Source organism: Camellia sinensis, chromosome 13 (genome assembly GCF_055761805.1).
Source record: "Camellia sinensis isolate YWXY chromosome 13, ASM5576180v1, whole genome shotgun sequence".
NCBI classification, from domain to species: domain Eukaryota; kingdom Viridiplantae; phylum Streptophyta; class Magnoliopsida; order Ericales; family Theaceae; genus Camellia; species Camellia sinensis.
The window spans coordinates 39,689,584-39,702,819 of record NC_138973.1 but is presented as its reverse complement, the minus strand read 5'-3'; positions in this window follow the sequence as shown (position 1 = coordinate 39,702,819).

Sequence of the window (13,236 nt, the reverse complement as noted above, 5' to 3'; positions counted from 1 at the left end):
AGGAAATAGCTGTGAGCTAACGATGTTGAGCATGAACCCACAACTTCCTATTCATCCATCAATCACCCCGGGGAGGGATGAAAAATGAGAGATTGAAGAATAGAGAGGTGTAAGTTGAGAGAAAAGCGAGGAAAAAAGGGTTTTGAGAGAAAATCCGAGCTTGAGAGTCGAGTGATGTGAGGATCACAAATGAGAAAGGGTGGGAAACAATACCCAGATTGAACTGGCTCCTCGTGGTCCAAGGTCTCCCATCTTCGTTTACGCGTATGTGTGTCGTGTCCCTTTCATTTGACGGTCTCGTTCTTTTTGTTTTGAGTCTCTCCCGAGCATGTCTCGTTGTGTTTAGGTCGTGTACCTCTTTGTTTGAGTCCTCCCCGCTGTGTTCAGTTGTAGGCTCGACATCTCGGTTTGAAAAACCCTTATTCAATTTCAAAAATCATCTATGCTCAGAATGCTGTGCCATTCTCTACATTTGAACGTGTTTCGACTCCAACCAGTTCCATCTTTGAGCTTTGTCTTGTCAGATTGGGCTGTTTGTTTGAGAATTGCCGTGTGCAGAATGAATCGAATGTTGTGTTATGGGCTGTATGCAGATTAATCCCCAGTAGAGCAAGGGCTGTGTGTCCAGAATCAGGCAGTGGGTTGCTTGGGTGTATTTTGCTGTTGGCTGTTTAAGTTATCTGATTATTACAGTGCAAGCGTTTAATTTTCAGACAACCAATCAATTCCATTTACATTGAGGCGTAACATGATGAGATGCGATGCAATGCATGAAATGTGTCAATGTAAACACTTTTTCAGATAAAAAGTCCGTTTCATTTCATTATCTTTTCAAATGTATAAGTTTTGGAAACAAAATCTGCCTGCGGCAATACAAGGTAATCTATCTACCAACCAAAAAGAAAAGTACAAAGAAAAAAAGAAAAGATAGCAAAAATCTGCATCCATGTCAAGCACCCCGGGGGGCCGTCAGTCCATCCTGGTCCTCTTCCTGGACGAGGGTCCAGGAGCATCATCAGCGTCGTCGTCAGAGCCCGAGCTAGAACCGCCTCCGGTCTCCTCCTCTGATGACTCGGACTCCGCCTCTGCCTCCGCCTCTGACTCCTCGTCATCATCATCGTCCGGGACTGAAGCTCGCGAGCTACTCCCGACATGAGTGTGCCCTCCCCTGGTACGGGGAAATATCCGGCCCTCCTCATCTCTCCCCCGGGCAGGGACGGAAGATCCAGCTAGAGCACCTCCTGCCATGGGAATCTGGAAAGGAGGCTGAAAAAGTACACAAAAGGGAAATGCATCAGTATACTGTAGACAGTTTATCAGTGCAGAATGCAATGCAGAGTACAGTGTGTGAATACTGTAGACAGTTTATCAGTGCAGAATGCAGTGTGTGAGTACAATGTGAGAATGCCGTGAGCAGTTTGTCAGTGTAGAATGCAATGCCGAGTACAGTGTAGGAATGCCGTGAGCAGTTTATCAGTACAGAGTACAGTGCAGAATGCAGTGCATGCAGTGTGTCAGATACTGTGAGACCAGTGTATCAGGTGTTGTGCCGTGCATCAGATTATGTAAAGCAGTATATGAATGGTTTGAGGCCAATGTCAGAAGGACATACCGGTATGCTGTAGAGGGCTAGGAGATCAAATGTCCGCTGGAGCATCCCCATCATCGAGGCATTCATCGCCAACGACTGACGGGTGTACCCAGAAGAAGCCTGCAAAAGTATCAGATGCATCAATATTCTGTGGAATATCAAGTAAACTGAGATGAATAACTGTACAAAAATGCAGTAATACGTACCGGAGGTAAGTCGGGGACATCAATGAACTCGGGCCAGCCGGTGGCCTCCCCTCCCGGCCGGTGATGTTCCCACAGCCTTGTTTAGGCCATGTGAGGAGTTTTTGGTCTTCATAGCTTAAGAAAGTGCAAGAAAGTGCATTCCCGACGCTCAACCGGCCTCCGTTCTGACTTCGGACTGCATCTGCCGTGCGTAGCGCTTCAACCCATGCAAGGTGTATCCTTTTCGTATCCTTTTGACTTTTACAAAGGTCCAAAAGTTGCCCCATGTGTATCGCATATCAATCGCACTGTTTTGTGCATTTCAAATCATCGCACTGTTTTGTGCATTTCAAATCATCGCACTGTTTTGTGCACTTCAAAATTGTTCGCGCTGTTCTGCGCATCGCACTGTTTTGTGCATTTCAAACCGTCGCACTGTTTTGTGCATTTCAAATCATCGCACTGTTTTGTGCATTGTATTTCAATCGCGCTGTTTTGCGCATCGCACTATTTTGTGCACCTCAATTGCATCTTGCATGTATCCATTCGCGCTATCTTGCGCATCTCGCTTGTACTTGTTAGTACATTGCATTGTTTTGAACACAAACCGGCTTCGCATAGCGTATAAGTCCAACTTTCAAAACCGGCTTCGCGTAGCGTGTAAGTCCACTTGTATCTTTTTTTTGCATCTTATGAGGTACACGTGTCTCATTTATTTCATTTTGCATTCCGTGTGGCATGTGTGTCACACTTACATTTTGCGTACGGTCTGGCGAGACCTTAAACACGCCCGGTCTGGCGAGACCTTAAACACGCACGGTCTGGCGAGACCTTAAACACGCATGGTCTGGCGAGACCTTAAACATGTACGGTCTAGGAGACCTTAAATCCTTGGAAGGTGTAAGACCTTTAGTGTTCGCATTGTCGTGCACTTCGAAAGCCGCGTGTTGTCGCGCATTTCATGCAACATGCATTTCATACATCATTTGCATCTCAAAAACAAAAAATAAACAAAACATGCGTTGTCATGCATACATTTTGCATCCCGGTCTAGGAGACCTTAAATCCTCTAAAGGTGCAACTCCTTTGGTGTTTGTCGTGCCCGAACGACTTTTGGTGGTCTGGTAAAGCCACTTGCCTATGTTCGCGGTGAGTTCCTAGAAGACCAACTGGGATGGTGGAAACTATAGTTCGAATGGCTTATGCCTAGAACGCAAAGGTTCGGGAGTTCCGAGACTAAGGTCTGGTTTAAATACCCAGGGGTGTACCCTCGGCTTGAAATCTGTATGGAAACCCCATAGATTGAGGCAGCTTGTCTGCGCCTCAGTCCTGGATACTGAACCAACCTAGTATATCGCCCTATTGGTAAGATAGGGAAAACTGCAAACATAGTCATTGCATCATAGTGCATTGTCATGCATTTGCATTGTAGGTTGCATGCATTCATTGCATCGCCTTCCGCCCATGGCTTGTGCCTTTCCAGGTTGAGCTTGGTCTGGTATGTGCCCTTACTGATCATGTTAAAACACAGTTCTGCATGTGTATCGCGCCGATTCCACGCTGATATGTTGGTTAAGGGTTGCGACACCTTTTCTGTGTTACACATGGCTCGTATGTGTACATGCCTTTCCTAGGCAAGATTTGGTTTGGCTTGCGTGCCATATCCACTGTATCCATATCCATTCCATTGCATATTTGTAGATATTGCATTGTAGTTTGCATGCATTCATTGCATCACCTTCCGCCTATGGCTTGCGCCTTTCTAAGTTGAGCTTGGTCTGGTATGTGCCCTTACTTTTCATGTTAAAACACAGTTCTGCATGTGTATCGCGCCGATTCCACGCTGATATGTTGGTTGAGGGTTGCGGCACCTTTTCTGTGTTACACATGGCCTGTATGCGTACATGCCTTTCCTAGGCAAGATTTGGTTCGGCCTGCGTGCCATATTCATTGCCATCTTCCTAGCATATCCATACATATTACATTGTAGTGTAATTTTTGCATCCGGCATTAGGATTGTAGTCCTTTCTCCAGCGGGTCGTTTCCCCACTTATGTCATTCCACCCAATACTTGTTCTTGCGTCTGTCTACAATACTCATAGTTCAGTTGACCGTTCTATGGTAGACAGACTTGTTATCTCCATCAATCTATTTCACATAGGTGTGGTTTCGAACCGCTCATGATTGGATCACGATTCAAATGCTTTGCATGTAGCTTGCATTGTTTCAATTACATTGCATCTTCATTTGCATTATTTATACATTGTTTTGTATATATTGCATTTCGTTTTGCATGCACATTTGCATTGTCATGCATGTTGCTAACAATATTGCACCTGTTAAGTTTGTTTTCTTTTCAGGCACGATATTGTATGTACGGTTCATTTGCAGCTGGTGCAACCGGACGAGCCGCACAGGTATTGTATCTCCCGAGTGAGACATTTTGAGAATTCCATAATTCTCTTACATCCTTTCTGCATTGTAGTGTAGTTTGGTATGCTAGCTTAAAACTGTCGCATGTTTGCTTCATTACAGCTTTCTTTGCATGATCATAAGTTATGCTCGGCTCCGTGCATTGTCTTGCATTTTGCCCCTGCCTTCGGGCGCATATCTTATTTTGTATTGCATGTTTGTCTAAGTCTTCGGCCTTGTCAAAAATGGGTCGTCTCTGGGCTTTGACATTCACTCCTGTCATCGTTATGACTTTCGAGTTCTGTCAAAGAGGGGCAACTGTAGACACCCCATTTTTGACCGTCCTCAAGACTTGGATGTCACTGTTTGAACACACGGTGATCTTCCATGTTTGTGTTTGTTTGGAGTTCCCAGAGGTCTCGGCTCGCGCGCCTCACCTCAGGATCCCCGAACTCTACCGTTTAGTGTCTGGTTTTGCACCAAACACTTGCATCTTGCCTTTGAGAGGCAGAGTGGGGCTTGTAGACCATCCCCACCCATCACCGGCAGTGGCTAGATGCCACCGGCTGGTTTTTGCTGCCACCGACAATATAGTTTGTCGGCCGGCACTCTTTGTTGCCGGTCAGCACTATTTGTTGCCGACCGGCACTCTTTTTGGCCAAGATGGCATTTTTTGCCGGCCGATTGCTGTTCATCTGCTTTTGCAGATATTTTTAGACAGCTGTATAGCTTTTGCTCCCCTCCATACACGTGTATGGAGGGATCTCCCTCTTGCAAAGCTTGTCTTGTAAGCTTTACAAGAGGCATATAGAGAGAAGCTCTCTCTAAGGCAAAAAAAGAGCTTTTAGACATTTTTGAGGAGAGAAGACAGAGGAGAGCTCTGGTTTTTCCTAGGGTTAGGGTTAGATACACTCACCTATCTCTCTTTTCCTCTCATTTTGCACACTAGGTGTTTTGTGTCTCACTATTGCAAACAAACACCTAGTGTTTCACCTTCCTCTTGGAGCTGAGGTTCTAAAGAGTGTGTTTTGAAGTTTTGGTGTTGGATTCAAGCTCAAGGAGGCCATTGGAGCACCATTTTTGAAGAGGACTACAAGGGTGAGAAACTAGCCCATTTTCCCCCCATTTTTGCATTGATTTTCTACTAGTCTTAGAGCTGTTTTTGTGATTATTGTATAACATAAAAAAGTTCTGTTTTTAAGCCCTCTTTGTTGTTTATTAAGAGTGTTTTGTTGTTTGAGGGTTGTTGACCACCCTTAGGCCTCAAAAGGCCTCATTTTGAGCCATTTTGTGCTAGCTCCGGGATTTTGGTGTTGAGGTCTCTTCACCACTGAAATCTTGAGAGATTTCAGTGGTGAAGATGATGCTTTGAAGTCCTAAGAAGGAGAGGGCCACCCCCTCTCCTTGTTGTCCTTGAAAGGGACATATTTTGGCCTCTTAAGGAAGTCTATGCTTGAGTGTGTGTTGAGCATATTTGGTTTGTTTTTTTCATGCTTATATATCCATGATATAACATGATTTCAAGTTGGTTTTGTAACTTCATGCATGTTTAGCATAGTTGCCATGTAATGCCTTATTTGTGCCTTAACATGTTCTAGGTTTTTAGCCTTTGTTGGAGCATGTTTTAGGCTTGCATTTGTGAAGATTATGTGCTTATTTTGCCATGTTTTAGCTCTGTCCATAATCGTTTGGGTCGATCTTTGCATGCATTATATAGCTCCTTTGTATTTGGGCTTGTTGGCCTTGAGTATGTGCATGTGTAGCATGCCATCTTTGCATTGTTTTGATGATTTGGAATCATCCTACATGCTTTTTCAGTCCCATTTCCATGCTTGTTGGATTGCCTTGCATGTCTCTTTAATGCTTTGAAAGCATGTGTTGCAATGCTCCATGTTTTGGCCACGGTGTATGCCTTTGTATTTGGGCCATTTAGATGCCATCTAAGTAGTCCTTTAGCTTTGTTTTAACATGCTAAACCTCTGATTTTGGTCCTTCTTTGCATGCCATGTTTGGTCATGTTAAGTGTAGTTCATTGCCTCATTGATTTGCTTTGAACACTTAGGCCATTTCGTGCATGCTTAGCTTGATTTGTTGCTTGGTTTGGCACCATGTATCAGCATGATTTCAAGGCTTATAACGCATGCTAATTGTTCATGTTTGTCCCTTTCAAGTGTGCTTGAATGTTGTTTGTTTTGTGCTTAAGTGTAGGCCTTCCATCATGTGTATGTGTGCATGTGTTTTGGCTTCTTGTTTTGGCCATTATGGCTACTGTTTTAGGCCTTTTTAGAGTTGCCTAATTCATATATAAGTCCATCTTGCCATCCATTTGCATGTTTGCTTGTAAGCTTTGCATGATTACATTGCATTGTTCATGTTGCATGATAGCTAACATGCTTAGGTTGCATTGCATCAACATGCATTCCTTGTCCCTTGATTTGGGTGATAAGGATTGGGAGTTTGATTGATTGATTTGCATTGCATTTGAAATCAAAGTTGCATACTTGGTTTTTTGGGCCATCATGCATGGAAATGCATGATTGGTGGTCCGAGAACCGAGGCACATGTCCCTTTGAGTCATTACAATGATAAGAGACATGGTTGGCGCATACATGCCTTGAAATGTGCTACCATGCTTTGTTTTGCCCTCTGTTGCTGTGAGTTGCAGGTTCTGCAGGAATACTCTGCCGACCGGCAGTGTAATGTGCCGACCGGCACAATTTTCTCTGCCGACAGGTTCAATTTTGTGCCGATGGCCATACCACACTGCCGGTGGCAATCTCAATCAGCCGGTGGTGATCCTCTCTGTCCAAGGGATCAGTCCTGAGGCTTTGACAGTCTCCAGAGGAGGAAAGGAAGGAAAACAGGGGCAGCTTGCGCATGGCGGTACGCTTCTCGAGGCATTTTCCTGCTTTAATTAATTTATTTAATTTGTTAATTAAATTAGTTAATTTGTAATATTAATTAGCTTGCGTAGTTAATTAATTTGTAATATTTATTCAGTCCCTCCGAGCAAGGGTAAACCTGTAATAAGTGTGCGTGAGTGTGTGTATGTCTTCCGACCTCACGTCTTTCTTCCCTTTTATTTACCTGCTTATGATGGTAGATTAGGGCACGTTTAATTTAGCATACCTTATGCTATGCATGCGTGCATCCATGCATTCGTATTACATGCATTAGGCTCGGTACATCACGCTAATTGCATCAATACTTCAATTCCCAAACTGAATACATGATAATTGTGCATTTTCACATGACATGTCTAGGTTAGCCGAGCCTATCTTAGCAACACTTTGTATGCGATGCATTAGGCACTTAACATGAACTAGGATCATGCATGTTTGCTAACTAGTTTACTGTTTTGGCACGGAGTACGATGTAAGTATTTATGCTTTAGCATATCGCATGCGTGTGAGTGTTGCCATGATAGCATGATTACCATGAGGCTAGCTGCTTATGTGATATAACTGCTTGAATGCCTGTGGATGGAGGTTGAATTACCTAAATTGGAATAATGCATTAAAACTGTGAGTTTTAAGCCCACTAGATAGTGGCAAAATCATCTTTTCTAAAAGCCCACTTGAGGGTGGCAAAACCTGCATTTTAGCCTACTTGCGAGTAGCAAACCATTTTCAAAACAAACATGAAATGTTTTGTTCCAATTTAGGCGATTTGGTCTATACTTGTTTGCTGTGCGCATAACATAGTAATTCTAGGCTAACAATTGGTTTAAGAACACATAAAGTTTTCAAAAACGGATATCACGGTTAGTAGAGGCCAGTCTTCGGACCGGGCGAAAGGGGGTGCTCATAGCTGACCTTCCCCGATCGTACCCAAGCTCCCGAGCCGAGACAACTCCGGTGATGACGGACATGTGGCCTTCGGCACCGAGTCAGGGTTTCCTAAATTCTCCCATAAAAAATATTTAGGTGGCGACTCTGTATCTGGCAAAGCAGTCCATGTTTGGCACTACTTTTTCAAAAATCTGTTTCTCAAAACGATTTGCCAGATTTGGACTCTTTGGTTCAGATTAAGAACCGTGACACAAATCGAGTCCGAACTGTAGCATGAGGCCCACGGGCGCGTCTACATAGTGCCCGATAAAGCCTGTGGTATGTTGGGATATGTTAAGGTTCCGTATTCCTTTCGGCCTATGCCCGGTAAAGCGTGAGGTTCTGCATTCTTTCCAGCATGTGACCGGTAAAGCGTGAGGTTCCGCATTCCTTCTAGCTTGTGACTGGTAAAGCGTGTGACTCATGGAGATAACTTGTTAATGGATCTAGTGTTGGATATGACATTATTTGAAAGAATAGAAAATGAAATGGTAAATGGATTAGAGGTTGGTGATGATGAACTCACTAGATTGGTTGTGACTATATGGGAAGATTACGAGTTTTTGTTTTGTAAATAATAGAGAAATTGAATTAAGAAAGGTTTGTTATTCTTGTGTTACGCTTAAACTGTAATTGATAATGTAAACGTTAATGTAATGTAATCATTAGACAAGTGGGAGTTAAGTGTATGAGGATTGTCTTTTTTAATATAAAGGAAATTTAGATTTTGGTGTTATGCAGTTGTAGTAATTGGAAATAGTATAAGAGAAAAATGGAAATGAAATGAGGAATATTAAAATGGAAATGAAATGAGAAATAATTTGGAAGGGGTTAATAAATTTAAGATGATGTTCTTTCTTAAGTGTACTTATTTTCAAAGAGAATTTATGGCTTCCTAATGTTGAGAGACAACATTTATGGTAGAGAGTTTTCTTAAATGTTCAAATGAAATTTTAAGAAAAAGATACTCTACGTATAATATTTTGAACATACAGAACATCACCTTAATATATGGTATCACCCTTCATGCATAATCATTTCTATCTATAGGATGGTTATTGTTTTGGAACTATGAGATTCCTACTGGGCAATTGTGTTCACCCTTCGTTGTTTCATTTTTCTTATAGGAAGAGAATTTGAATTGATTGGTTGGAGAGTTAAGAAGTTCATGTATCTTTTATGTGTAATTTCATGGTACATGTGAAAGAATTGAATCCTATATATTAACGTTTGTAATTATTTATTTGTAACTCTATAGCGGAAGCTTGGCATGTATTATTATTATTGTTGTATTCATTATGAGAGAGAGCATGTATTATTATATTTCCATTACTCAAGGGTAATAGACATTTATAAAAAATAATAATAAAAATAAAAATGGACCTAAATTAAAGGCTTTTGGTAATGATTTTGAGTAATTAAAAATTTGGGGCGTGACAGAACTGAACTTGGCAAACCAAGCATGAAGAGCTTGTTTCAAACCATACAAAGCACGACGAAGTTTGCAAACTTTGGCAAACGAAACTGAGGAACCAGGAGGAGGTTACATATAGACTTCCTCAGTGAGATCACCCTTGAGAAAAGAATTTTTGACATCCATCTGAAAAAGACTCCAATTGTGAGCATAACAATGGCAAAGAGGCTGTGAACTGAAGTAAGACGAGTAACAAGGAAAACGTTTCCTCATAATTAATCCCATATTCTTGATTAAACCCCCAGGCAACAAGTCGAGCTTTATAACGCTCGATGGAACTATCAGAATGGGTTTTAATCTTGTAAACCCTTTTGCAACTAACAACACTCTTTCCAAGTGGAAGGTCAACTACATCCCAGGTATGAATTTTATCAAAAGTCTACAGTTCATCAATCATAGCTTGCTGCCAAAGAGAGTTAGAGCAACCCTCTCGATAGGAAATAGGTTCATGAGAAGAAAAAGCAATAGAACCAACAATGAAATCACGAGGAAGTACAGAAGGTTGTGTTACCCGAGTAAAATGACGAAGAGATACCTCTAGTGTAGAAGATAATGAAGTAGAATCAAGGGATGCATGAGGCTCACTATGAGAGGGAATGAAGACAAGACTAGGAGGTGGAGCTGGGGCTGGAGCATGAGCAGAAGCAGGAATAGGAACAGACTCAGGATCAGAAAGTGAAGCAGCAGGACCAGAAGGCGGAGCAGAATCCTCAGGATGGGCCAGAGTCATCATGTCAGAAGTAAGGTATGTATCAAGCTCATCAAACAGAAGAGAAGGATTTGTAAAGAATGGTGTAGTAGAAGGAGTGGACAAATGAAACTTAGAGAAAAAAGTATCTTGTGTTCCCAAAATACCACATGACGAGAGACACGGAGACGACGAGAAATAGGATACCAACAATGATAACCTTTATGTTCAATCTCATACCTCAATAAACAACACAAACGAGCACGAGGTTCTAATTTAGTGTGCTCATGAGGTTGAAGAAGAATAAAACATGCACATCCAAACACACGAAGACCAGTATAGGCAGGAGGTGTGCCATACAGACGCTCATATGGGATTTGATTGTTGATGGTAAGGGAAGGGACACGATTGATAGTATAGACATCTGTAAGAGCAGTTTTCCCCCAAAAACGTTCAAGACATGAAGAAGATATTAAAAGAGCACAGACAACGTCTAAGATATGGCAATGTTGGCACTCAGCACGACCATTTGTTGGGAGGTAATAGGACAAGAATAATGAGAAAATGTATCATTTTGATGAAGGAATCTCAAAAGATGAGTTTCTTTATATCCCTGGACATTATTAGCATGAAAAATTTTGATGGTGGAAAAAAACTAAATTTTGACCATTTGTGAAAAATCATAGTATATTTGGTGTAACTCAGAATGAGATTACATAAGAAATAAAAAGGTGAAACGAGTGAAATCATCTACAAATATGACAAACTATTTAGATCCTGCCATAGTGGTATTAGGTGAAGGCCTCCAAACATCAGGGTGTATAAGATCAAAAGGTGCATGAGACATAGACGTATTTGTATGAAATGGTAAAGCAGGTTGTTTGGCACAATGTTTTAAAACCCGGACCGGACCGGCCGGTCGAACCGGTTGGACCGGGAACCGGGCCTTGTTCCGGTCCGGTCAGCCCTCTAAAATCGGAGTAAGATGAAAACCGGCTTAGAAATGCAAAACCGGTAAACCCAGCGGTTGAACCGGGAAAACCGGTGACCCAGTCCCCGTTCGGTGGGTTGGACCGCTGGTTTTTTTCTATTTTTTTTAATTTTCTTTCTTTCTTTCTTATATATTTATATATATATATTTCAAAATTTTGACTAAAAATTCTTACTTCAAGAGTCTCCTCTCATAAGGAAGAGTCTCATTGGAAGTTTGAGAAAATTGTGAAAGTCTATTCCTATTTATAGGAAAAGAATTTTCAAAAAGAACCTACAAAATTCTATGTGGGATTCAATCAAATTATTTGAAACATATTGATTGGAGGGAGAGTTGAAATTTTCATTTCCCTCCAAAATTAAACCTAACATTCAATCAATTTGTTTGGAGGGAATGTTTAAAAAATTTAATTTCTTTAAAACAAGTAACTTTTTTTTTTATCAATTATGACTTTATTAAATATTATTAATAAATACTATACAACAATTTTTATTTTTATTTGAGTATTTATATGTATTTTTATTTATTTATAATTTATAATTATATTTTTTAATTATATAATATTAATTATGACGTCACGGTTCGACCGCTTTGACCCGACGGTTGAACCGGTGACCCGTCCACCCAGTCCCTTTTCCGGTTCGCTCACCGGTCCGGGTTTCAAAACATTGGTTTGGCAAGTTGACACGATAGGCAGTCAACTTTATCATTTGGAACAGGACTTAATTGACGCTTGAAACTAGAGATCGTAAACGACCAAAAGACGCATGACCTAATCAAGAATGCCATAAAGCAAGAGGGGAACTAGTAGTTATAGGAGGAGTAGCAATCTGGATAGGAGAAGTACTAGATGATGGAATGTGCAGATGAATGAGCTTGTACAAACAACCATATCTACAACCTATCCCAAAAGTTTGTCCCGTCTTCGAATCTTGCACAACACAACCAATTGGAGAAAATAAAACAATGAGGCCAAGATTACATAGTTGACCAATAGATAAAAGATTAAGTGTAAGGTTGGAGAGCAGATAAGTATAAGGTAGAGAGATATTAGAAATAGATATATGACCTATATGACTAACATGCATTTAAGACACATCAACAGTGTAAATAACTGGTAAATTAGAAGATGATGAAATGGAAGAAAGTGTGGGGTCAGAGGTCATATGATTGCAATAAGCTGAATCAAAATACTAAGAAGAGGTACTTGGAGTGACTGAGAGAGCAGTAGAGGGTGTACTAGAGGTAGAGGTAGAAGTAGAAAGAACCTTTTTCACAATGGCTTCAATATCATGACGAGTGTAGGTTGGTGAAGGTGCAGAAGAGCGACCTGGAGAATGTTAAGTATGTGGTCGGTGATGAGTAGCAGTTGAGCCGCAGAGTGATACCGACTATGAGTCGTAGGTGGTTTAGAAGAACTACAGTGCTGAGAACAGTTGTTTGAATGATCCATATAGTGATTGTTGAAACAGGGAAGGACTAGATACACAGAAATCAACATGAAAATGAATTAGTCTATCGAAGAGATAAAAACAATATGAAGAAAAAGAGGAGGCTAGGAGGAAATCCTAGGCTTTGATACTATGTTATGAGAAGAGAGAGAGAGAGAGAGAGAGAGAGAGAGAGAGAGAGAGAGAGAATATAATTTTGTATATTTCAATGAATGGATATAAGTGAATACAAGACTCCTTTATATAGGAAAACGAGAAGTTAATATGATAATACACAATATGATAACAACACAATATGGTAATGCACAATATAGTAATATAGATGTTGGCTGTATAATTTATATAAGCCAATCACAATTCAACACGTGGGATGAAAATGGCAATTTGAGGAGGTAATATAAATTGCCAACCATAGTCAGACAGGTTTCAACCCATACTGGTAATAATGGATCTTCGTAGCATTGGAATAATCAAGGGATATAAGGTGATGTGGCCTAACGGTTACTCACAAGGTTCAAATTCAAAATCAGGAGGGAAGCCTAACTGCAAACATGGCGTAGTATGGCTGACTGTGAGAGAGCATGATCAGCAATCATGGAGGGACATTTCGACGG